General features: G+C 36.4%; 1 long non-coding RNA gene across 1 annotated transcript; it reads right to left on the reverse strand.

Annotated features, from left to right (window-relative positions):
* Nucleotides 1-795: 795 nt before the first annotated feature.
* On the reverse strand, nucleotides 796-23,753 carry LOC121028265 (uncharacterized). The gene is made up of 3 exons (XR_005789153.1): nucleotides 23,427-23,753; nucleotides 15,486-15,663; nucleotides 796-1,214 (listed from the first exon to the last, which is right to left on the reverse strand). It is a non-coding gene; the product is annotated as an uncharacterized LOC121028265 (long non-coding RNA).
* Nucleotides 23,754-24,569: the final 816 nt, after the last annotated feature.

Genomic DNA, 24,569 nt, shown 5'->3' on the forward strand with positions numbered 1-24,569 from the left:
TCCTCCTCTTCTTATAAGGAAACCAGTCCTATGGGTTTAGGGCCCCCCCCCCCTTATGAACCCATTTAACTTTAACTATTACCTCATGGAAAGCCCCATCTCCAAATACCATCACATTGAGGATTAGGGCTTCAACATTTGAATTTGGTGGGGGACTCTTAACTCAGCCATAATCGCTCTCTTTCAATTCTACCATATATAGCTGAATGACCAGGAACAACTTATTCAACCTCTGATTCTCATTTTCCTCATGGAGAAAATAATCATTCTTTCCTCAAAAAGACATTGTGAGAATTGAATAGAGTAAAAGACCGTAATGTGTGATGTTAACTACAAAATGCTAAAGGAAAAACCATTCAAAATGATTATAAAAATAAAATGCTTAGTGCTGGAAAATTAAGTGCATTTGGAATTGAAAACTGTTAGCATAATTTATGGACCAGAGTTGTCAAAAGAAAGGCATTGTGTCTAAAATAAGAAATAGAATCTTAGCGATGAGTATTGATATTTGAATCACAAAGGCCTGAATTTAAATCCCATTCTTGATTTATTTACCATGTGAATTTGGACGAGTTTTGAAACCTTTTTAAGCCACAGCTTTCTCACCTTTAAAATGAAAATAATATTGCTTCTATCAGGCTGTCATAAAAGTGATAATACTACAGCTTAATAAGTTATTAGTAAATTAGCAAATATCATCATTTAAAAGACCTTAAAGGATATGCGAAAAAATGGAAAAGCTGTGTCAAAAATGAAACAGACAGGGGGTATTGACAGAAACAAATGATACGTTTGAAAAGATGAGATGGAGTTAGGGTAATAGAGCTTCTTGCATAATAAACCACTGCAAAACCTCGGTGGCTTGAAACAATTACTTACTCTCACTGGGTTGGGTGAGTGTTGGGTGATCTGGCGTGAGCACAGGTAGGTAGCTCTGCTTCAAGCTGCAGATCTGGCAGGGTGGGGCTCTGCTCTGTGCTGGGCTCACATATGCTCCACATTTCTCATCTTCCCTGGATCAGCAGTCTAGGTGGACGATGTGCCTTTCATGGGAGTGGCAGAAACACAATTAGGCAAACCCAGTAACCTAAGTGCGTTCCATGCTTCTATTTGCATTGTGTCTGCCATGATTCTATTGCCAAAGTAAGTCACATGTCCAAGTCTAACATCAAGGGTCGCAAGTACTCTCTGCCCAGCATGAGGTCAAAACAAGTCTAGGGTGAGATCAGAGCAAAGTCAAGAGAGGAGGTGTGAATACTTCTGAACAAGAATCTAATATACCACGGTAACAAAAACAAGGTTTTATCTGTAAGGCAAATGGAAAAATTCTAGGTTTTTTGAGCAGAAGAAATGTATGGCATCCATGTGTTTCAGAGAAAAATAATTTATAGGTCCACTACAGAGACTGAAAAAAGGGAAGCAGGAAGACTGGTTAAAAGGTTAACACTGCAGCCATCTGGGAAGTGATAGTCTGAACTAAATGGGGGTAACATGACAATCAAATTTCAAAGAAGGGACAGACACCAAAATCACATCAAAGTAAGAAACCATGAGACTTAAACATTCTTCAGATATAGGAGAAGAAGTGAATGTCGGAAGAGTGGCAGAACAGCTAACAATTGCTCTACAAACAATGACCCCAACATGCAATAACAATATTTACAATCTGAGATCATTTTTGTAAGCTGGGAATTCTGGAACAATTTAGCTTGGTGGTGCTGGCTCAGGGTCTCTCATGTGCTTGCGTCAGACAGATGTCAGTGAGGACTACCATCTAAAGGCTGACTACCATCTAAAAGCCGGAAGATCTCCTTCCAAGATACACACAAGCAATCCACTTCCAAGATCCACACACACACACACACACACACGGCTGGCACATTGTTGCTGGCTGTGACTAAAAGCCCTCAGTTGCCCTCCACATGGACTGTGGAGACTGTCCTTACAATATGCTTGCTTTTCCCTGCATGAGTGACCTAAGAAGGAGCAAAGTGGAAGCAGCCAAGTCATTTATGACCTAGCCTTAGAAGTTACACATGGCACTTCTGACACATTCTATTCATCAGAGGCAATTATTAAGTTCAGAACACACTCTTTTAAAGAGAAGAGTGTCAAAGGATTTTGGACATAGGATGATAAAAACACCACAGGAAAACAATCTATAGCATTTAGTTTTAAACTTACCAAGTCTGTGATATGTACAACCAATGGAAATATCAAACGGACAGTGTAGCTACTGAAACAGAAATCTGGGTCAAAATGATCATTTTTGGAGTTACCTACATAGTTGTAGCAGGTGAAAATTCTTTTATCAAATAGATTTTTGGTTTTTTTCCTTTGAAGCTGAGAAGTAGTAAGATAGGTAATAGGAGGTGACTCAGGAAATTGTTCAGAGCTCTGGACAAAGCAATTGAGATATTGGTAACACAGCACTACCTATGTTCAAGACAATTTTATGAAGTATAAATCATTCTTGAGACAACTACAAAAGAATATTCAGGAAAAATATGCCGTATTACATGGAAAAAGCGAATTAATGACAAAATCACAGGGCAAAACTACATGCATCATAGTTAAAGTGGTGTGGGTTTGAAAAAAGGATATTTTAGACTACACAATACAGTGTAGTTGTGTGTTAAATATATCACAAGTCAAACTGTAAAGAAGAAATCCTGCTCAGCCTGACATCTGCTATCCTAGCATTCACACTCACAAAATGTTTTCAAATATGAATTAGTGGGTAAAAGCAGTAGTACAAAAACATGTCTTTCTTTTTATCGTCGCTTCTTTAGAGCTTTGCAATACACAAACTCAACTAGAGTATAAATATATAAGGTAAGACTTTCTGCTAAAATTTCCTTCAGGAAGACCAAAGGACTGTCAGACAAAAATAAAAAATAAGAAATTCTTTCTCCAAATGAAACCTCAAACAGGCTCTGTTTGATTCCATTTCAAAGATTAGGACTGACAGCCATTAAGATGTCAGCCAGGTAGAAAATGACGTCACCTTATAAAATCCCCTCCACATCCATGGCCTGGCTTTCAAACAACTGTATGTTCTTAGGTTGGATTCTCAGTAGCTTAAAAACAAACAAACAAAAAAAAAAAAAACACCTTTACTTAATATTTTTTCTCCAGGCAAAAGGGTTCTAAGTATTTTGCTTCAAGGTTTTGGTTCCCTTTGGTTCTTTAAACTGAAGGAACAGAGCACTGGCCCCAAATCCACAAACACGGAAGACAAGCTTTAGCTTCAAGGTTCTAAAGAAGCTGCCTTTCCACAAAGTGGCCTTGTGATGTCTGTCTGTCTGGGTTCTGTGCAGGTTCAATCGCTTCATTGAAAACATAATAAAACTATGGAGAATGGAACTTGGTGACCCTGTTTCACAGTTTTCCAAAGCACAAGAAAAGAATCGAGGGCATTGAAAAGTGAGTCCAAACTTTTATGGGTTTTCTTTCCCCCAGACCTCAGACAACAGCATTGTCATGAAGCAGCAGTATTCCTAAAAGGGGTCTGCGCATTGATATGCAAATGTGGTCTACAAACATCCCATTGGGCTGCAGAATCCCTGTGTCTAGCACTGTCACACAAATAGTTTTTGAATCTGAACAGTTTATTCAGGACCATAAATATGTGTTTCACCCTGTGAACAAATTCTGTTTGCTTACAGAGTTAGCAAGCAGTGAAATACAAGGTAGACTATAAAACAGCCCCGTTTGATAGGATGCGCCTGAGCAAAGATACTTTTAAATGGACCAGATTTTTATTTACTGCCCAAGATTGTTGTGCAAATGTATCATACCCCAGATGGTAAGGGCTTCTTTTTTTAAATATTATTTTACAGTAGGTGATCTGTCTTGAAATAACTGGCTTTCTTTTAAAAATAGAAGTTGAAAAACAATTTGAGTTTGCATTGTTACCACATTTTTAGCAATATCATAAAAACCTTGCTGTCACGTCTTAATAGATCAGTGACAGTGGAAGGAAGAAAAATAATTTTTAAGACATTTTAAAGATGGTAAGATATGTAACAGGGGTAGAATTTACTCCCAGAAACAATATAAATTAACTTTGAAAACAGTTTGAAAAAACATCCCAACCACCAGAATTCTATCTAGCCCACAAAATTTGTACAGATTCTACCCACATTTCCCAATGCTACTTCTAGCCCCTCCTAAGCATCCCACTTCTTTCTGTAACCACTCCACCTCTAGGTAACTACTTACATGTAGCAGACCCACTGAATTCTCAAATTTTCCACACTACCATTGAACACACAGAGAATAGTGTAAGGCAGAGTACAGAAAAGTTCATTTTCTATGAGCTCCATCCTGATTCTTTAAAACACTAAACTCATGATTGTATGTCTATTTTCATAAGAAATCAAAGCCGAAAAAAATTCACAGAGAAGACTAAGATTCCAAGTAAAATATAAAGCATATATGCCTATATGGATGAGTCTGAGAGAGAACATAACATCAAAATAGAGAATGAGTTGCTTTAAAACACCTGTCACCAGTAAATTCTTTTCCTGATGACTATGAAATAACTAAAGACAACTAACGTCTGTAACCACATGTTGCACACTGATGACTATATCGACTCATCTATTTTGACTAAATTTTCAGTATATGGTTGTATGGTTCTTTGTCCTACACTGAGGTCCTCATTCTTGATCTTCCTTCTCTCTGTTCTTTATTTACTCAAGATGATGACACCAGACAGAAGTGGGAAATGTCTGAGTCACTGAGTCAGTCACAGAGTCAAGGTGAGGAAAAGAGTGATCTCTCAGAAATGTTAGGGAAGTCACCCTGAACTACACTTTTGAGAACAGAGAAATATATTTCTTTCTTTGAACACCATTCTTAAATTGTTGAATTTTAAAACTAACAAATTTGTATCATATCCACTCATATTTTTTACTTTCTATTTCATTGAAAGCATGCTATATTAAAGATCAATATAGGGGGCGCCTGGGTGGCGCAGTCGGTTAAGCGTCCGACTTCAGCCAGGTCACGATCTTGCGGTCCGCGAGTTCGAGCCCCGCGTCAGGCTCTGGGCAGATGGCTCGGAGCCTGGAGCCTGTTTCCGATTCTGTGTCTCCCTCTCTCTCTGCCCCTCCCCCGTTCATGCTCTGTCTCTCTCTGTCCCAAAAAAAAATAAACGTTTAAAAAAAAAATTTAAAAAAAAAAAAAAAAAAAGATCAATATAGAAGCAAATGAATGTTTATGTGCTGCCCCCAATCATTAATTTGACCTAATTGAATAAAGAATAGTTATTATAATATGTTAATATAATATGCTATCACATACTCATAGTATATTAGGGAATCATGTTTTATTTTATAAGAGTTGTTGATTTTAATCCACCTAATAAAACCCATTCAATTTGGACAATTGAATATCAGAAATGATGAGTCTGTTATAGTTAAAACATATATAAAATTAGTACCTTAGTCTAGTTTCACATAATAAAAAAAAAAAGGGCAGTAGGGGATTTAAAAAATAAAATTACAACAAAATTACATAACATTTCAAGAAATTGTGAGTAAACATTTGTTCATTTCAGAGGTTAAAGAAAAGGAAAACTGTGGATCATCCCATTGGGAAAAGGAACGTAGCAGTATTCAGGAAGGAGGATGTTTTAATTAGGAATCAAAGCTTTCAATGCCAAGAAGACTTTGAACATTAATTTTCTTGGGTTAAATTTTGGAAGTACCGGTGCGTCTTTGCTTTCCTTCTCTAGTTTTCACCAGTACCTAGTGTGCCCCTCCCTTTCATAGTTGTAAACAATTGGTGAGCTGCTGAAGTGTAACCAAAATAAGGGACAACTCACGAAAAGGAGAAATTAAATACTCTTCATTGCTTTTGTGATTATTTTCATAAATTTTGCAAACAAGATATAGCCAAAAGCATCTTAGAAAACGCCCTGGCCTTGGTGGGGCCTTTTCTGCAGAAATAATCACCAGTTTCCATTTGTTTCTTTCTATCTAGTCTTTTTTCTCCAAGAGTAACTGCCACGAATTACAAGCTAAAAACTTGGAGAAACTTTTTCAAAAGATAAACACTTCCTCAACTATTTCATTTTGTATTTCACTGTATAGGTCTGAATATTTGTGTAACAGTCTCTTGGATTTTTATGACATCTGCTTAGTTTTAAATGCGTGCATAATCTGATACCATTGTTTTTCCTCAGCCGAGACTTTTTTTGAGACACTGGTGCCATCTGCTGGACACAAGTAAAATTAAAAACTTGTGACCATTGTCCCGAGTGTGAAAAGTCCAACCAGTGTGTAGTAACCCTTATTCCTTAAAATTTAACCTTTGTAAAAACACTGATTATTGTTGTCATTGTACCCAGAAAAATAGTTTCAGCTCTGTGTTTCAATGGAACATACCAAGAAATAAAATGAAAAGCTGTTTTGGAATATTTGCCACAGCAAATATAGCTTAAAAGTACATTCAATATTAAATAGAACATGCACCAAGTATACTGGGAACACATGATGAAGAGGGCTCAGGAACCTGCCATCAAAATACTAATAGTCTCTTGGGCCACCTGGGTGGCTCAGTTGCTATGTATCCCACTTGGACTCAGGTCATGATCTCACAGTTCTTGAGTTCGAGCCCCACGTGGGGCTCTGTGCTGACAGCTCAGAGCCTGGAGCCTGCTTTAGATTCTGTGTCTCCCTCTCTCTCTGTCCCTCCCCTGCTCATACTCTGTCTCTCTCTCTCAAAATAAATAAACATTAAAAATATACTAGTAGTTTCATGGGTTGATAGGTCAAAAGAAAGAAATATAATGAAATAAATGCTGCAATAGAATAATTCCATCATTCAAACATGTAACAATTGATGTAAAAATATACTCACTCTTAGAATAACAAAGAGAATAATAGTTCTGGGATTTTAGATAATTGCCTACTTTTGCAGTTAAGAAAATAAAACTGAAGTATTAATATTTTATTCAAACCAGAACCCAGATCAACTCGTGCTCTTTCCCTGGCTTCCCATTTCCTCACAATGATTTCTTACTGAAAATATCCAAAAGAGGATGTAGTGTATGTAAAAGTGCATGGGTGTGTGTGTGTGTGTGTGTGTGTGTGTGTGTGTGTTTATGTGTGTGATGGAATGTTACACAGCCATAAAAAGAAGGAAATCCTGCCATCTGCAACAATGTGGATAGAATTTGAGGGTATTATCCTAAGAGAAATAAGTCAGATAAAGAAAGACAAATAACAGATGACATCTATTATATGTGAAATTTAAAAAACAAAAACCAGAGTTCATAGATACAGAGAAATTTCTAATTATAAAATAAAAATAAATAAGTTCTAGAATATAATACACAGTGTAGTGACTGGAGTTAATAATACTATAGTATATATTTGAAAGTTGCTAAAAGAGTAGATCTTAAAGGCTGTCATCCCAAGAAAAAAATTGTAACTATATAAGGTGATGGATGTCAACAAGACTTATTGTGGTGACCATTTCACAATATATACATATGTTAAATCATTATGTTGTACACCTGTCACTAACATAATGTTATATGTCAATTACATCTCAGTTAACAACAGTAATATCCAAAACATAAAAAGCAATGGGAAGAGTATTTCAAAATCTTCTCACATTTTTTAATCATACTGTTTTATTGTTGACTGGTTTAATGTACGTCCTTTTCCACTAGATTATAAGATTGCATACCAGAGCTTAGCAGAATGCCTGGCATATACACAATAGGTTTGTGATAAATGAATGAATTCATTCATTCTAGACTTGTTTTCAGCCTCTTAGCCTAGTGAGAAGGGAAGTATTAAGCTGGCAGGTTGCTGAAGGAAAGAGATGGTTGATGCCTATCAGTGGAACGAATACAACTTTATAGGCTAACAAACACGTTTAGAACTTGCTCTTATTTTTCTCAGGTATCCATTGAAATTCCTATGGATACTTTAGCTATATTTAAATTAATATCAAAGGATTAACACTGCCAAAAGACTTGATCAAACTAAAAGATATTCCATACTTTTCTCTCTTTAAAACAAATACATATTAATTTGGATAAGAAAAGGCATTGAAAGGGCACCTGGGTGACTCAGTAGGTTAAGCATCTGACTCTTGATTTCCTCTCAGGTCATAATCTCATGATCATGGTATTGAGCCCCACATCAGGCTCAGAGTGGAGTACAGGAGCCTACTTGGTATTCTCTCTCTCTCTCTCTCTCTCTCTCTCTCTCTCTCTGCCTCTCCCCCGTGTGTTCTCTCTCTCTCTCTCTCTCCCTCTCTCTCTGCCTCTCCCCCATGTGTTCTCTCTCTCTCTCTTTCAAAATAAATAAATAAACTTTAAAAAAAGACATTGAAAACCAGGAATAGAGAAAAAAGCATTTTCCTTATCACAAAGGTAACTATTTCCTGTGGTAGGCACTATTGTAATTGCAAACCAGCATCGATTTATTTAATCCTCAAAACATCTCTAAGAAATAGATATTATTATTAATTCCATTTTAGAGAAGAGCACACTGAAGCATAAGTTTAATAACTTTCCCAGGATCCTAAAGTTAGGAAGGAAAGAAAATTTGTCTGCACACATAGACAGTGGGAAAGGGCTTAAGCTCTTACTCAATATGTTAATGTTTTTTTGACGTATGCTACAAAGACTATCCAGAGGTATCTGAGACTCTTTTCAGGAAGTCTATGGAATCAAAACAATATTCACCATATCATTTGAGACTCTGACTATTATGATAAAACACAACTCTCCAAGTCCATCCTAGTTCAGGCTGAAGCTCAACTATACAAAAGTTATCAGTAGAATCGAGAAAAAGAAGGTTGCAATAGTAGGTTGAATTAGATCATTGAAGGTTTTGAACACTAGGCTAAGGATGTATTTCTGCATTCTATGGAAAGTCAATTAGGATTATGAATATGGAATAGTACCAAATGGAGTTTGAAAGAAGTATATTAAGTAGATTGGAGATACAAAAACTGAATGTAGAGTAGAACTGAGAAGCAAAAGATAGTGAATTGAATGAAATAAAAATTATTACAAGAAAGTGATGAATGTCCTACAAAAAATATTACAGAAGCTTGGAAAAGAGAGGAAAAGGCTAAGAAATTATTTTTAAATGTTTTAAGTATATAGAGAGTTATTATGTAGAAAAGATAACTCACTGTCTGTCATGCGTGAGCCCCCTTGTGGGGAAATGGACTTAAATTTCAGTCCAATAATCTGATTAAATTATAAAGTGAATTGTTGATCAATGGGGATGATTACATATTGGAATATACCATAAACAGAAGGTCAACAACACCTCTCCCTGGAAAAATTGTACATGTTATGCTTCATATGATCAATGACTAGAGAAGGTGTCTATTGAGAGGCAGTAAAATGAAAAGTGTGCTGAATCACAGCTCAGAAGTCCTGGCCTAATTATGCCATCTGTTAAGCTCCTCATCAATAAGATAGATACATTCTAAGTGCCTTTGTTTTCATATCCCATATGTTTTTTATAAGGACCATGTTATACATAAAGGCATATAGTAAGTATAAAATATGGCTCAACAATAGATGCTTATGTCGATGCTGACAATGACAGTGACAACTCAACGCCCACCCTTTCCTATGCTTTTATGAAAATCTAGTATTTCTTCTTCTACTACTCATATCTTTTACTCCAGAGTCTGGGAAAATAGTGGTGAGTAAACAGACAAGACCTCAAACTAACAGAAACACAAGTTTTTAATAAAAATACTTAAGTTTACACTGGGAATCTATTTGTTCCCAGATCTATTTGCACTAACAAATATAAGTGAAAAGTTATATGGAGTCCATGTTAGATGATATTGTCTTGATTTGGGGGGATGATTTTGTAAAAAGTTTAACAAAAGAAGATAATTCCAAAATGGTAGAAGTTACAGAAGTTTGCAATTTGTTGATGGGTATGTTCCAAAAGGTACAGTATGTAGCCTGAATTTTAGCCAGCCAAAAATCACAAAAGAATTCATTAAAAATAAACAAAATCAAATAAAGTTGGTAATTTAATCAAGTTTTGTGGTTTATTTTCTTAAAATTGACTCAAATATGTTAAAAGATAATCTCCTTTGAGAGGATTTCCTAGATTTGCATTCTATCCTATAATGAAAAGAGGTAAGGACATTGTATACACAGACATAAACAAAAATGCTGTTTTTACATAAATACATATGCTGTATATACATATCTTTGAATGGAGGGATTTATTTAGGTGAAATATGTTATAGGATTTTGAAAAATGCCTTTAAAATTTTTCTTTCCCATAATGAAATACAGTAGAAAAAGGGTCATTTTACAAGAGTGTTTTATTGTTGCCATCTTTCATCATATTTGAAGAGAAACAAGTTAATCTCATGGCAATTCCAAGCTCTGATAAGCAGTACTATTTGGGTTCTCATGGCAGATTTAGCAATAAATAATAATACTGCCACTATTTGACAGAACAAGGAGATCAACTGACAGTAAGATCAATAAAAAGCTATTAAAGCCTTTCCCCAAATACACACATTCACAGAGCTATTTCACAAAGGCATATAAACTTAAGTCATTTGAGATTGATACCCTAACAACCACTTAGCAAAATAGGAAGGAGAAACTAGGGACTTAAGTTGGTGACTTTGTGACCTCAGTGCAATGGTAGGTACATTTCATATTACAAATACCAAGGAGGAAATTCATTCATTTCCTACAGGTGTCAAAGACAGGAAGATAAAGTCACATATTTAACTCTCACTGTGATGTTAAAAATATTTTAATAACCACAGTCAATATTTTATACCAGCAGACATTGCAAAAACTATCTAAGCCTTGTTTGTGTTTGAGAAAGTATCTTCAGCTATACTTACTTGAAAGGTCTTCATGCTAAAAATAAAGCTAATTTTTCAAATCTCTAAAACCTCAAAGTTTTTCTTTGAAAAATCAGCATTTACTGAAATTATTTTCTTCTACACTTTCACCTCCTCAAACATGTTTCTATTATACATAAAGAATTAACATATCAAAATAAAATTTTCCAAACTGAGAATTTTAAAAGTTAAAATTGATTTCATTGAAGACAGGAAATACACAGTTTGAAAGTGATATTTGAAATCTTCAACAAAAACTGTCATTTCTGACCTTCATTGAGAAAATGAAATAAAATACACTGGAATATTCATTTAATAGGGAATTTACCATTTAATGACAGAAGAGAAACTGTCCAAAACAGATGAAACAATCAACCATAATTGTGAACAGCTGCACACCTTCAGAAAACAAGCAAAAATTCTTACAGAAAAAGCAAAAAGAAGTATTTGTTCTTATTAAAGCCAAATGATTTCCCATGAGGGATAAAGCTCATAATAATCGGTCAAGACTTTATTGGCCAAGAGAAAACTCAACGAATTAAGAAAAGAAAATGCATATGACAAGGGGAGAAAATTCAATAAAGCAGAGCTTATATTTAATCTTTTAGATGAAAAGGGGCTTCTTATGCCCAATGTTTAAAGTGGCACATATGTCAAAGGTCTGAGAGGACCACCAAGTCACATGGATTATCAGATCACCAAGAAAGTGAGAGCATTAATCTGTGATGGCTGAGGGATAAAGTATCTAAATGTATCCTCTGTGGACCAAATGTCATCACCATGTGATCAAAATCATGGAATGTTCCCTGCATCAAGTCACTATATGTTTCCAATAATTTCTCTACAAGAGAGATCTATAATTTATCCTGTTGAACTTAGAAGACTCTCTCTGGACCAGCAGACTTAAAAATTTACTATGCCTTCTTTTGTTAACACCATAGGATCATGCATTTTCAAAAATGGAATCCAGTAGAAAGGACACTAAAGATGACACCTGATTCAAGTTCAGCCTTTCTTCCTCTATTTCATCCTCCATTCAGATGTTGAAGGAGAATTCCAGGGGACAGTTCATGCCAAGTAAGTATGAACATCCAGAAGAATACTCATCATTGAGAGATGCCCCTGGCTTAACACATCTTCCATTAACATAAAAAATGTCTCTACACTAAGCACTGAAATATTTCCTCTCTCCCACATCCTGGAAGCATCCAGCCCTATACTGAGCCTACTTCTGAAGATCCTGAACTACAGCAAAATTCCTTTCTAACAAAACTTTTCTAAAGAAAATTTGCACTTTCTCTTTTAGCTTCATTTCTGTTGAGTGATTACACTACTACTCGAATGAAAGCTTGATAGAAGTATGATTCGGGTAATACTTTACTAATGTAGAATATTTAAGTGTGATTCCTGAGAGTAATTTGCTTCCATTTTAAATTTACTTTGTCTTTTTAAACCATCTTGAAATTTTCCCCTTTTCGTTTTATTGCTGTTAGTTAAGTGAATATGCAATTGCTTATACTGAAGGATATAAGGTAGGATATATTGGTAGGATATAATTCTTTTTAAAAAAAATTTAATGTTTATTTATTTTTGAGACAGAGAGAGAGCATGAACAGGGGCGTGGGGGAGGGGATAAGGGGTCAGAGAGAGAGGGAGACACAAAATCTGAAGCAGACTCCAGGCTCCGAGCTGTCAGCGCAGAGCCTGATGCAGGGCTCAAACTCATGGACAGTGAGATCATGACCTGAGCCAAAGTCAGAAGCTCAACCCACTGAGCCACCCAGGCGCCCCGGTAGGATATAATTCTTAAGACATTTTTGTACAAACGTAGATTATTTAAATGTGACTTATGAATAAATTGTTTACATTTTATTCCTTGTAGACAGTGTAAATGTAGCTTTTTATTTTTAGTTTTTAACAAGTCCCCCATAACATGAACTATAGCAAGAATTTTACACGAGTAATTCAGCAAATGGAGATATGTGAGACTCAAGGGTCATGTCTGTACTCCAAGGGCTGGGTTTACTGTAAGATAAAATATAGTAGCTTGATATCTACATGAGTAAATTTTAATTTATTTTTAAAAGTAAGTATTACTTGGTTTCTATCATTGTATCTAATTCTCTGTTATGTCCTGTGAATTATTATATATGGGCAGTTTATGTCCTTAGAGAGTTAACAATAAAAAGTAACCTCTTTAGGGATGCCTGGGTGACACAGTCCATTTAGTGTCTGTCTGGCTCTTGATTTCGGTTCAGGTCATGACCTCATAGTTCATGAGATGGAGCCTGCCATGGAATTCTCTCTCCCTCTCTCTCTGCCCCTCCCCTTTTTGCATGCTCGCGCGCGCTCTCTCTCTCTCTCTCTCTCTCTCTCTAGCTCTAGCTCTCAAAATAAATAAATAACCATTTTTTTAAAAAGTAACCACTTCAAATTTTCTAGTTAAAATTAAAGTTTAAACTTTTACATCACTATCTTTAAGATCATATATCCAGCTTCCACTTTTCTATACTGAATGGCATCATTTTTTTTTTTTTTTCTGACTAAACATCCCTTGTAGGCCAGGACCATCCTGTAGTACAGTATCTCTGAACACAGTAGACCTATAAACATTGTAAATAGATTGATAATATGGTACAACCTAACAAACATTTACACATTTATTTTGTGTAAGATTAGTGCTAAGTACTTACTGATAACTAATTTAATCTTTATAATATTTCTTCTGAAGTTGGTACTATTGCTACCCCTTTTTAATGTTTGTCTTTATTTTTGAGACAGAGAGAGACAGACCATGGGCAGGGTAGGGGCAGAGAGAGAGGGAGACACAGAACAGAAGCAGGCTCCAAGCTCTGAGCTGTCAGCACAGAGCCCGACATGGGGCTCGAACTCGTCAACTGCGAGATCATGACCAGGGCCGAACTCAGAAGCTCAACCGACTGAGCCACCCAGGCACCCCGCTACCCCTTTTTAAATATGGGAAACTGAGTCACGGCAAGGCTAAGTAACTTATCCAAGACACACAGCTCTCAGTTGGCACTGCTGGAATTCAAACCCAAATGACCTGGGTCTTGAGCCCACTTCAAACCACCCTATGCTGCTTACATGAAGAGCAGTAGCATCCAGTAATTGAAGCTCGAATCAGCAACTGCTGTTGTGTCATCACCATTAAAATTCTAATATGTTCCCAGTCTTGGGGCACCTGGGTGGCTCAGTCAGTTGAGCGTCTGACTTAGGCTCAGGTCATGATCTCACGGTCCGTGGGTTCAAGACCCATGTCGGGCTCTGTGCTGACAGCTCAGAACCTGGAGCCTGTTTCAGATTCTGTGTTTCCCCTCTCTCTGCCCCTCCCCTGTTCATGCTCTGTCTCTCTCTGTCTCAAAAACAAATAAACGTTAAAAAAAAAATTTTTTTAATTCTAATATGTTCCCAGTCTTAATTCTTTTGATCCACATAATTTCTTTGACTCTCTGAGGCTCTAATATTTGGCTAATTACTTACACATTTGACATAGAAACTTCTCAGGAATAGCTATCTGATATTTGAAAAATAATGAAATAAAATGTTCTATCTAGGGGCTCTTGAGTGGGCTCAGTCAGTTAAGCGACAGACTCTTGGTCTGTGTTCAGGTCATAATCTCAGTTTGTGAGATTGAGCCCTGAGTCAGGCTCTGCACTGACAGTGAGGAGTCTGCTTGGGACTCTCTCTCTCCCTCTGCCCTTCCCCTGCTCATACACGCATGCTCACTCACTCTATCAAAATAAATAAATAAACCTTTAAAAATAAATTAATTAATTAATTTTAAAAATGTCCTATCTAATGTGGATGAGTTCATTTATACAATGTCCTTCGCTCTGAAAGTAATATCCCCTTTTCTGCCATGATCTTTACAGGTATGATCAAATGGTTTGCCTTTCTAATAAAATCATTCCTCAGAAGTACTTTCTGACTTTCCAGAAATGAACTAAATGGGGTCTCTGAGAAAGAGAGAAATTATCCTGAAAGAAAAAGAATATACAACATTTTGCAACAATAGTGTATAGTAAATCTAAAGAGTCTTGGCACTTTCCCCACCATAAAATGCTAAGGTTATCACTGAGAAATTACCAAATGCTTTTATCCCTCAAAGGGATAAGACCGTCCACCTGGAGGGGCCCCTGGGTGGCTCAGTCAGTTAAGTGTCCAACTTCAGCTCAGGTCATGATCTTGCGATCTGTGAGTTCAAGCCCCGCATTGGGCTCTGTGCTGACAGCTCAGAGCCTGGAGCCTGCTCTGGATTCTGTGTGTGTGTGTCTCTCTCTCTGCCCCTCCCCTGTTTGCACTCTGTCTTCTCTCTCTGTCTCTCAAGGATAATAAACATTAAAAAACAAAAACAAAAAACTGTCCACCTGGAACTGAGCAGAAGGCTCAGGCTTCTACAGAGACTTATTCAATATTCGTGACCGTAAGAAGCCCAACCAGTGTCTGGGTCATGGTTCACAGGACGAAGGGCTCCTGCCTTTCCCCTTGGTGCTGAGGCTCCCACGTATCTCCAATATATGACAAATGACTTGTTAGTCCATAAGTTCACATAGCTTTAGCAACTGTTATATAATTCTGTCAGCACTTACAGTTAGATTTTAACCAAGGTGACCAGGAAGGCCCCAGCCTGGAGGTCAGACAGAGATCCTGTTGCTGGCTAGAATCCGGAAGAGAATAGAAATTTTCTCATCTGCTGTTCAAGTATCCAATGGGGCCAGAAGCTGAATCAATCATTGGTCTCTTTTGGAAATATAGTTGAATCAGCCCCTATTCCCAGGGGGAAAAAAAGGTTTATAGCAAATAGCCATATAACATAGTGATTCCGTTAAAGATTAAAGATAGTGTCCATAATTACTGTATGGAATGAAAAAGATATACATGTTGATTTTTGTTTAAAAGTAAGCCCAATTAAAACAAAGTCAGAAGTCAAAGAGTAAGAGGGTTTCACTACTATAATTACTAACCTTGAAGTTAGAATAAACACATTTAGTCAAGAAACTGAAAATACAATAAAATGTAGATGCTGAAGACATCTTCCAATGAGATAACTTAGAAGCTAGAAAACAAAACTTTTCTTTTTTCTTCCTGTTTATTAATCAGAAAAGACCTTTTAATATCACAAATGTGAGGGGAGGGAATAAAGCTGGGAGACACAAGAGGCTACCTTGTCAAATCATTTATGAGCCTTTAGACTAAAGATAAATCTTGACTGATATATAGACAGATAGATAGATGATCTATTCTAAGGGGAAGGGCAGAAGTGGCTAATAAATAATGAAACTTAAAACTTATGTCTAATAAATGCTTACTCTAGATCTGTGAGCTAGTAACTCTTATAGAACATACATATATATATATATATATATATACACACACACATACATATATATGTATATATATACTTACATATATAAATTACATTATATATTATATATATTCTACATATATATGTGTGTGTATATATATATAAATGTGTGTGTGTGTATATATATATATATATAAAATATATATTATTATATTAGATCCATTCTCTGCCACTTACTAGTTATATGACATTTGCAAGACAGTTAAACCCTTCGGGAAATAACACAAGAGGGTAATACTTTAGAATGAAAAAAGATCTTTAACTCAAAAGATATTTTCAAATTCAATGTGGAAGATTGCCATAGCATTGGTATGGATAAGTTTTACAATGATGTCTAGAAAAGGCCCCTTCTTACTGAATTCCTAATTATGTTTGTATAAAATGAGATAATGTTTTATAAGTGAATGGTGATTTAACAAGGTTTTATTGCCTCAAACCCATTTGACCCACTGATAAAATTTCTAATATTTATGACATTGTGTAGAACATTCAAAGGCATTCCAATGGAAATTCTCACATCATCCATCAGTTACTTTGAAAACAGGCAGAGTTCTTTATGGTGACATCTGGCTAGTCCCGTGATAACCTTTGATCTTTTTATCTGGGATGCATCCACTACAGCAATCACAGGTTTCCATGTCTTTCCAAGTTAACAGCTTAGTACATTCAGGAAAATCCAAATTTTGTATCTTTACAAGTGTGTTGTTAATGTTTTTATTATCTTGGAAGGGGAAGGGAGGTTCAACAATAGGGATAAATTGCATTCTCTTTAGTTAATACTCACAAGACTTGTGGAAAGTTCATTTCACTCCTTTACCTGTAAGATGGAAGGAAGTGTGGTAAAGTAAAAAGAAGCAGAAAATTTGAAATCAGGAGATGAAGGAACAATCATATATTGAGTATCTATGATGTGCCAGGCACAAGTTTTCTATAAATGTAAATACTGAGTATTCAATACTGTATATATAGTATGTAAAGATATGTCTGTGTGTCTATGTATATATAGTGTGTGTGTGTGTGTGTGTGTGTGTGTGTGTGTGTGTGTGATTTAACTCAATAACGATATTCCAATCTGTCTTCAAATCTCAACTTCATTACTTACCAGGTGGACAGGGGCAAATTACGTAACTACTCTGACTTTAATTTCTTCTATTAAATGACTTATATTATAACATCTACTTCACAAGATGGCTGTGAGGATTAAATGGGATAAAGTGTGAAAAAGTATCTGACAAACTGCCTAGAACACAACAGGCACTCAATAAAATCATAATGTTTATTATGCAAATGCTTAGCACTTAACATGGGCCTATCATTATTTTAAATATTTTATAAATACGAACTTTTAAAATCTTCATAACAATCCTTAGGTCACCCATTATTATTGTCTCTCCTTTACTGATAAAGAAACTGAAAACCTGAGATGTAAAAATGACTTGCTCAAGATCACACAGTTAATAGAGACAGAAATAAAATTAAAACGCAGGCAATTTCATTCTAGAGCTTCTGCATCTAACCAGTAAGCTCTACTTATTTTAAAGGTTTCCTTTAGATATTTTAAAATAAAATAATATTAATCCAATTTTCAAAAACTATGTCAAGATGATTAGAAACTATATTGTCTAGTTATATAGATATACTTCAAATAGCCCATTGCTCAAGTAGAAGATAAAGAATATACAGGAGGCCAATGATACACAATTAGGATAATTCAAGGAGGATTTAAATGAAAAACCTATTAACAAAAGAGTGAGCTGGCCATAGGGAAACCATAGAAGAGTACAATATCTCAGGTTAGAAACAGTGAGGCTGTGTAGATCAGAAAGTACAAAAGGAGGGAATTTTACTGGAACCCAGAAAAAGCATATTGTGTAGGGAAGCACCCAGTAGTAAAATTATTGGGTCAGAAGAGGCAGCCATCACAAAGTGACTGGGCAGAGAGGGAAGCAGGGGAGCGGACACCCTGATCTTATACATCCTTCTTGAGGATCTCCCACCAGACCCCTCACTGGCAACTAGAAGTCAAAGAATCTTGTTGATATTGTCTATACAAATCAACCTCCTGGGTCAGGGAGCAGAAAGAAGGCCAGTTGAGGTATTTTTCTAGATTTCTAAAATATTAACATTGTAAGTATCAAAACTTAACATATTTTTGTATTATCTTATCACATATCTTCTTAAAATTTATAACAGTTTGTCTTCTAAAATAAAGTACATAGTGCACAAATACATTTTTGTACTAATTCTAAAATGGTAGCACCCTCAGGAATAACAAACTCGTATAACCATTGGCCTTAAGCTAGTGTTCACAAAGCATACCCTCCCATTTCCTCAGAACACAAGTAACAAGCACATTTTCAGGTGCTACATGAGAAAGGTTTTTTGGGACAATATGGGATTAAACAAAGTTAAGCAGTTTTCTTAACCGAGCAATTTGCATGGCAGAAACCAGAGCTATTTGTATGGCCGAAAAAAAGATCGGAAGATAATATGAAGTGCATACATAACTAACTAGACCACATGATCTTTATTCTTTCCTAGAAGTATCTTTGCAACTACGGTTGCAAGGAACATGCTTTGAGAAATAATTTTCTTCATACCACTTCCTCACCCTTTCGCAGTGTTGCAAACATGAATTTATTTATTCCTTTAGTCAACAAAGATGTATCAGACACCTACCAGATATCAGATGCTATTCTGCATACTGGGTGTTCAGTGGTGCACAGGACAGATGGGATCCCTTCCCTTATAGACATGCTCTGTTTCATTTTATCATGCTTTGTTTTTATCTCCTTTACTTTTTTGGTAGAGTCTCTGTTTTACCCCCTCACTGCTACATATCACATGACCTTGTTTGTAACTGTGTGCTTGCTTCTGACAGTACTTTTGCCCCAACTCCTCTAAACTTGCTGTTTGTAATCGTTCATGTGTTTGGAAAAGCACATAGCCAAATATATAAGAATGAGGATATGAGGGGCTGACCTTTCCATATAAAATATGAACCATTTTATGTGAATATATATAGCTATTGAGGCCTTTCTTAATTACCTCCTCATGTAATAACTAGTTGAAAGTCCTTCATCAAGTGAGACAGCATACTTCAAGTGGTTTAACACAGAATGTTTGCTTTCTACAGGGAGACCTTCCTGATAGTCTCAATCTTGGCCTTTCTTGCTATGTGACTCATGCCAGCTTCTGTTTCTTCCTCTATAGAATTGTAGAAATAACAGTGCCTGCCTGCTAGGGTTATTACAGAGATCAAATCAGGTAACATACTCATAGCTCACAGGAATATCTAAAGTCAACCATGATTTTTGCAGCACTGAAAGTCCTAATGGATCAAATAGAATAGTATATCTCTACAAGCACTGTGACATGTAGACCATAAAGGGAGCCTTTCACATCAACAGAAATGGCACTGAAGATTAATAATAGGACATCGCTTGATGGCATAAAGCTTGCAGATAGTAGGTTAATATTTTGCTGCAAAGTAATGTTAAAATGTGTGCCCAAATCAATTTTAATCTCACTAAAATAAATAAAATAACTTGTTAAATAAAAAAAAAATGGTTTCTAAACCTCCATAAGGATATTAATCCCACCAGAACCTTGATTTCAGACTTCTGGCCTACAGAATTGTGAGAGAATAAATTCTGTTGTTTAAACTACCCAATCTGTGGTACTTTGCTACAGCATTCTAAGACATACAGCTTCCTAAAATGCACAGCTGATGGAATTTCTGAAGAACAGTGTTTGTGGTCAAGTAGATGCAAAGGTCCACACTCCTGCATACTTAGAGGACCAGGAAACACCATTTTAATCTTATGTGAGTGGTGAGAGAAATTCTTAGAAAATTCCCCTTCATCTTGGGGTTTTCTTTCCTCCCTGACATCTGCCTAATAGGCAGCAACATCCCCATGGCCTCCAGGAACATCGGGTCTTTTAAGAAGAAAAAGATTTCCAAATTGGGCTTTTACATTTTAAAAGGGAAGTCCCTGAGGTGAGGAGTGTATGGATTGTATACCAAAGTAGAGACCAGGGGTGCCTGGGTGGATCAGTAGGTTAAGTGTCAGACTCTTGATTTGGAGCAGGTCATGCTCTCAGGGTTTGCGAGTTTAAGCCCCACATGGGAATCTACGCTCCTGCCGGCATGGAGACTGCTTGGGATTCCCTCTCTCCCTCTCTCTACTCCTCTCCTGGTCAGTTCTCTCCCTCTCCCTCCCCTCTCTCCCTCTCTGCCCTCCCCTGCTCGAGCCCTCTCTTTCTCTCTCTCAAAGTAAATAAACTTAAAAAAAAAAAGACCAGAGAGAAAATAGAGGGAAAAGTAGACGTCCTGGTACCTCAATCTGGAGAGATGGATAGAAGAGATGGGGCCTTGCCTTTGAGGGCCTAGGGGCCCGGGGAAGGAAGCTGCAGGGAGAGGGGAGATGCCTTGTAGGGTGCCAGTAGAGTATCTGAGATGGCCAGCCAAGAGGCCAGCCGTGTGGGAACCAAGCCAATGCCCTAGACCATTCCTGGCATGCACAGCTCCTCATCCACAGAAGGGATCAGCCACAGAAGCCATCTGTGGACCATCCAGAAAAGGAAGTCAGCCTGTGCTATGTAACTTTGCAGGGCCCCATTTGAATTACTCCTGGGACCATAACCTCCCCGCTAATTGTCCAAAAAGAAGTGGTTCATAACAGCCCCCACATCCTACAGAGTGACAGTGTTGGTACCTAGACAGGTCGAGGGGTTGGGTGGACTTATGCATATATTACTCACCCTTGGTAAAGTCTCCAAATTTAGACAAATTGCTGCTGAAAGACAATTAGTTTCATTTTCTTAGATGAAAATGAATACTTTTTATTAAGATGATAATAAGAGAAACATTTTTATTAATACTGAATCATGTGCTAGAAGCTGATGTACTCCTACTGACAAATTTACAAAGTAGGGGTTTATCTGCCCCTTACACATGTGAAACTGCTGCTCATAAAAATCAAGAGTCTTTCCCAAGGTTAAGAAATCAGTTAACAGTCATAATGAAAACAGCCACATAGAGTTCTTACTCTATGCCAAGTAATTTCATGTGTTTTACCTTCTGTTATTTGCAACACATGCTGTTCTTAGAAGGTAGCATCAATATTATTATCATTCCCAGCGGATACATGGGAAAACTGAAGTGGGAAAAATCAAATGACCTGAGGTCACCTTAATAAGTGATAGAACTGAGTACGAACCAAGGCTATTTGACATGGGGTCTGTGTTCTTAGTCACATTCTCTACACCATCATCTTGGTAAGGAAATCTTTCAATCATCAGAAAGCACATTTAGGTATTTTATGTATTACAGGAACATCTGAGATATATTTTATAATTAACCAGAGGTAAAACATTCTTTTCTGTCAAATCATCTTAGCTATCTGTAACACTGTCTAAGTCAACAAACAGATGCTCTAACAAAATATATCAATGTATAACAATGCTAGGAGTAGGTGGCCTTCAAATATTTTTGTGGATTGTGTTGACAGCATAAACTAAAACAACATAAAGTATCCAAATGTCTTCATATTTTTCAATGATATTATTAATTTGATTTTAGGTAATGGCTGTTCCCATAATTATCTACCAAATCTTTAAAATTTCCAGGAAAAACTTTTTTTTTTACTATCCTTTCAAAACTTTAGCTAGTACCAAGGGTGTGGCGGGGGGGGGGGGGGGCAGGCACACACACACATGTGCACTTGTATGTGATTTCTAGCCTAAATCTTTTTTTTTTTAATGTATTATTCCTGTTGGGTTGGTTTTCGGTGAAAAATGGGGGTAAAAGCTGGTCGTTTTTCTCTTTATAAAAATTCTCCACATACTTGAACACAGTTATTATTGTCTAGACCTCCCTTTGGGAGGCAAGCACATGTCTACAGATACATTGTAGTTCGAGCATTACTGAACTGGGAAGGCAGCAAGGGTCATGGTGGGAGATCTAGTTAAAAATCTATAGCCAAAAAAATAAGATGATAATAAAAGCATTTAATTTTGGTATTGGATTCTACTTCACTATGCTACAAAAATATAATAATCTATTAATTTTTTGTCACTTGATGTATCTATCCATCTGTAAAAAGGGAATAAAATACTTGGCTCTATAATCTGCGTATGGTATTTTAAATACAAAGATAAGAGGGAATTTTTCTGGCACTCCAGAAAAAATGATTAACTTCAGAACCAGAGATATTTGACCACGGTGAGTTTTCTCTGTTCTAACAGGAACATCTTTTGTTTTGCTGTCCGCCTCCCACTGGCAGCTGACCTCGCCTTCTTTTCCTACTCACTACTGTGATGGCCCCAATCCTTTTTCCCCCAGATAAGCCTTATTCTTTGTGTCCCTGCCCCCTGATGGGTGGGCTCTGCTCCTCCCCTCTGAAGCTACCACCAACCTCTATACCACCCTAATTCTTCCCAGCCTGACTTCATTCACTAACCTCAATTCCTAGCACCTGCTCCTGCCCAGCACCTCTCTCACCGTTTAAAGTTAGTAAATACAAGAGCAAAAATCTCTGGCAGCCAAACAAACATAAGGAAGCCCATCCTGTAGTTAAAGAAGACACACACATATAGTTTATCAGATTAATATTTTATGCTACAGAACACATGTTAATGGGCAGCGTGCTAATTAGCTATCAAAAGTTAACTGTTTATACATTATTCTTTCAAGATTTTGAACAATGAACCACAAGCACTGAACAAGCAAATGGGGTCTAGGGACATAAATGAGAAACCAAATTATTCCCACTATTTATTGAGTTTCAACCAATGTGCTAGACACAATAGGTACTTTTGAATTCAATACCTTATTTAAGCTTTCCAGCAAAACTGTAAGCTAGATATTTTTACGGTTCTTTTTCAGATGAAGAAATTGTGATTTTTTTTTTAATTTTTTTTTCAACGTTTATTTATTTTTGGGACAGAGAGAGACAGAGCATGAACAGGGGAGGGGCAGAGAGAGAGGGAGACACAGAATCGGAAACAGGCTCCAGGCCGAGCCATCAGCCCAGAGCCCGACGCGGGGCTCAAACTCACAGACCGCGAGATCGTGACCTGGCTGAAGTCGGACGCTTAACCAACTGCGCCACCCAGGCGCCCCTAAGAAGAAATTGTGATTTAAAGAAAAGAAGAAACTTACCTGCGGCCACTAAGCTGGTAAATGACAGAGCTGGTAGTCGAACTCCATCTTTCAATACCCAAAGCTGTTCACTACCGTGCTGTAATCTCCAAAATATATCAGCCCACTTTTGGTGGTTGTAGATCTTCAGATCTCTTCAGAGGCCGCAGGAAATCTTTAGAAATGTTCCTCAAAATGTGAGCCCTTACACAACACCATTCATGGATAGCATATAATTGGGATCACAGTGACATGTGCTTTTTTGTAGCTAAGTTTGGTATAAGATGTACCAGTGGTAAGAAACAACCATATTTGAGAAAGCCTCAGTATAGTAAATCCAATTCCAGAAATATCTTTTCCTATAAGAAACAAATAGTAAAACAGCTTCATGGAAGATTTTCGTAGTAGAAATTGAAGTCTTTGGAAAATTTAAACTTTGTTTTTAAATTAAGCATATTATATAATGCACATACTTTATATTGAATGAAATAAATGTCAAAGGTAAGCATAATTCTTTCCTAAGGTTCCAAAAAAAAAAAAAAAAACAAAAACAAAAACAAAAAAAACAAAGGAAGAAAAGAAAAAGAAAAAATATTTTTAGCCTCCATACCAAATAAATCAAAGTTATGGAAGATTCCTAAAAATCTTTTTTTGAGGTCATGCCCTATTGATTTCATAACCAAATTATCATCACACTAATTTTCCACATCTGTATTTCTAAAAAGCCAAAACCCCAAATTCCTAGAAAATAATATTTTAAACCCTAGATATTTCTCTTAGAATGACAAAAGATAAGTGATAGCTTTCTTAGTTTTAGAATCTTCAGCATTTTACCTCTGATAAGTTTGGATATGGTCAAATATTACAAAGATCTTCATCCAAGACAGAAGAGTAAAAATTTCACTAAATACTGTCTCTAAATATAGATATCTTTTTACTGAGCCCTTGAAATCTATAGATATTCCCTTTTAGGAATCGATTTTTGTGACCATGGAAATATTTTCTTCTATGAATCACTGAAAAGATGGTATCTGTTTTCCCTAGTTTATCAACTTTTTCTAACAACTTCAAGTTATCTTGAATATTCAAAATAATGCTGAACTTCTAATATTATTTTAGAACTGTACTATAATAATGATACTATAATATATTAGAATGATAATG

Source organism: Herpailurus yagouaroundi, unplaced genomic scaffold (genome assembly GCF_014898765.1).
Source record: "Herpailurus yagouaroundi ecotype Mexico unplaced genomic scaffold, PumYag 28, whole genome shotgun sequence".
NCBI lineage: Eukaryota > Metazoa > Chordata > Mammalia > Carnivora > Felidae > Herpailurus > Herpailurus yagouaroundi.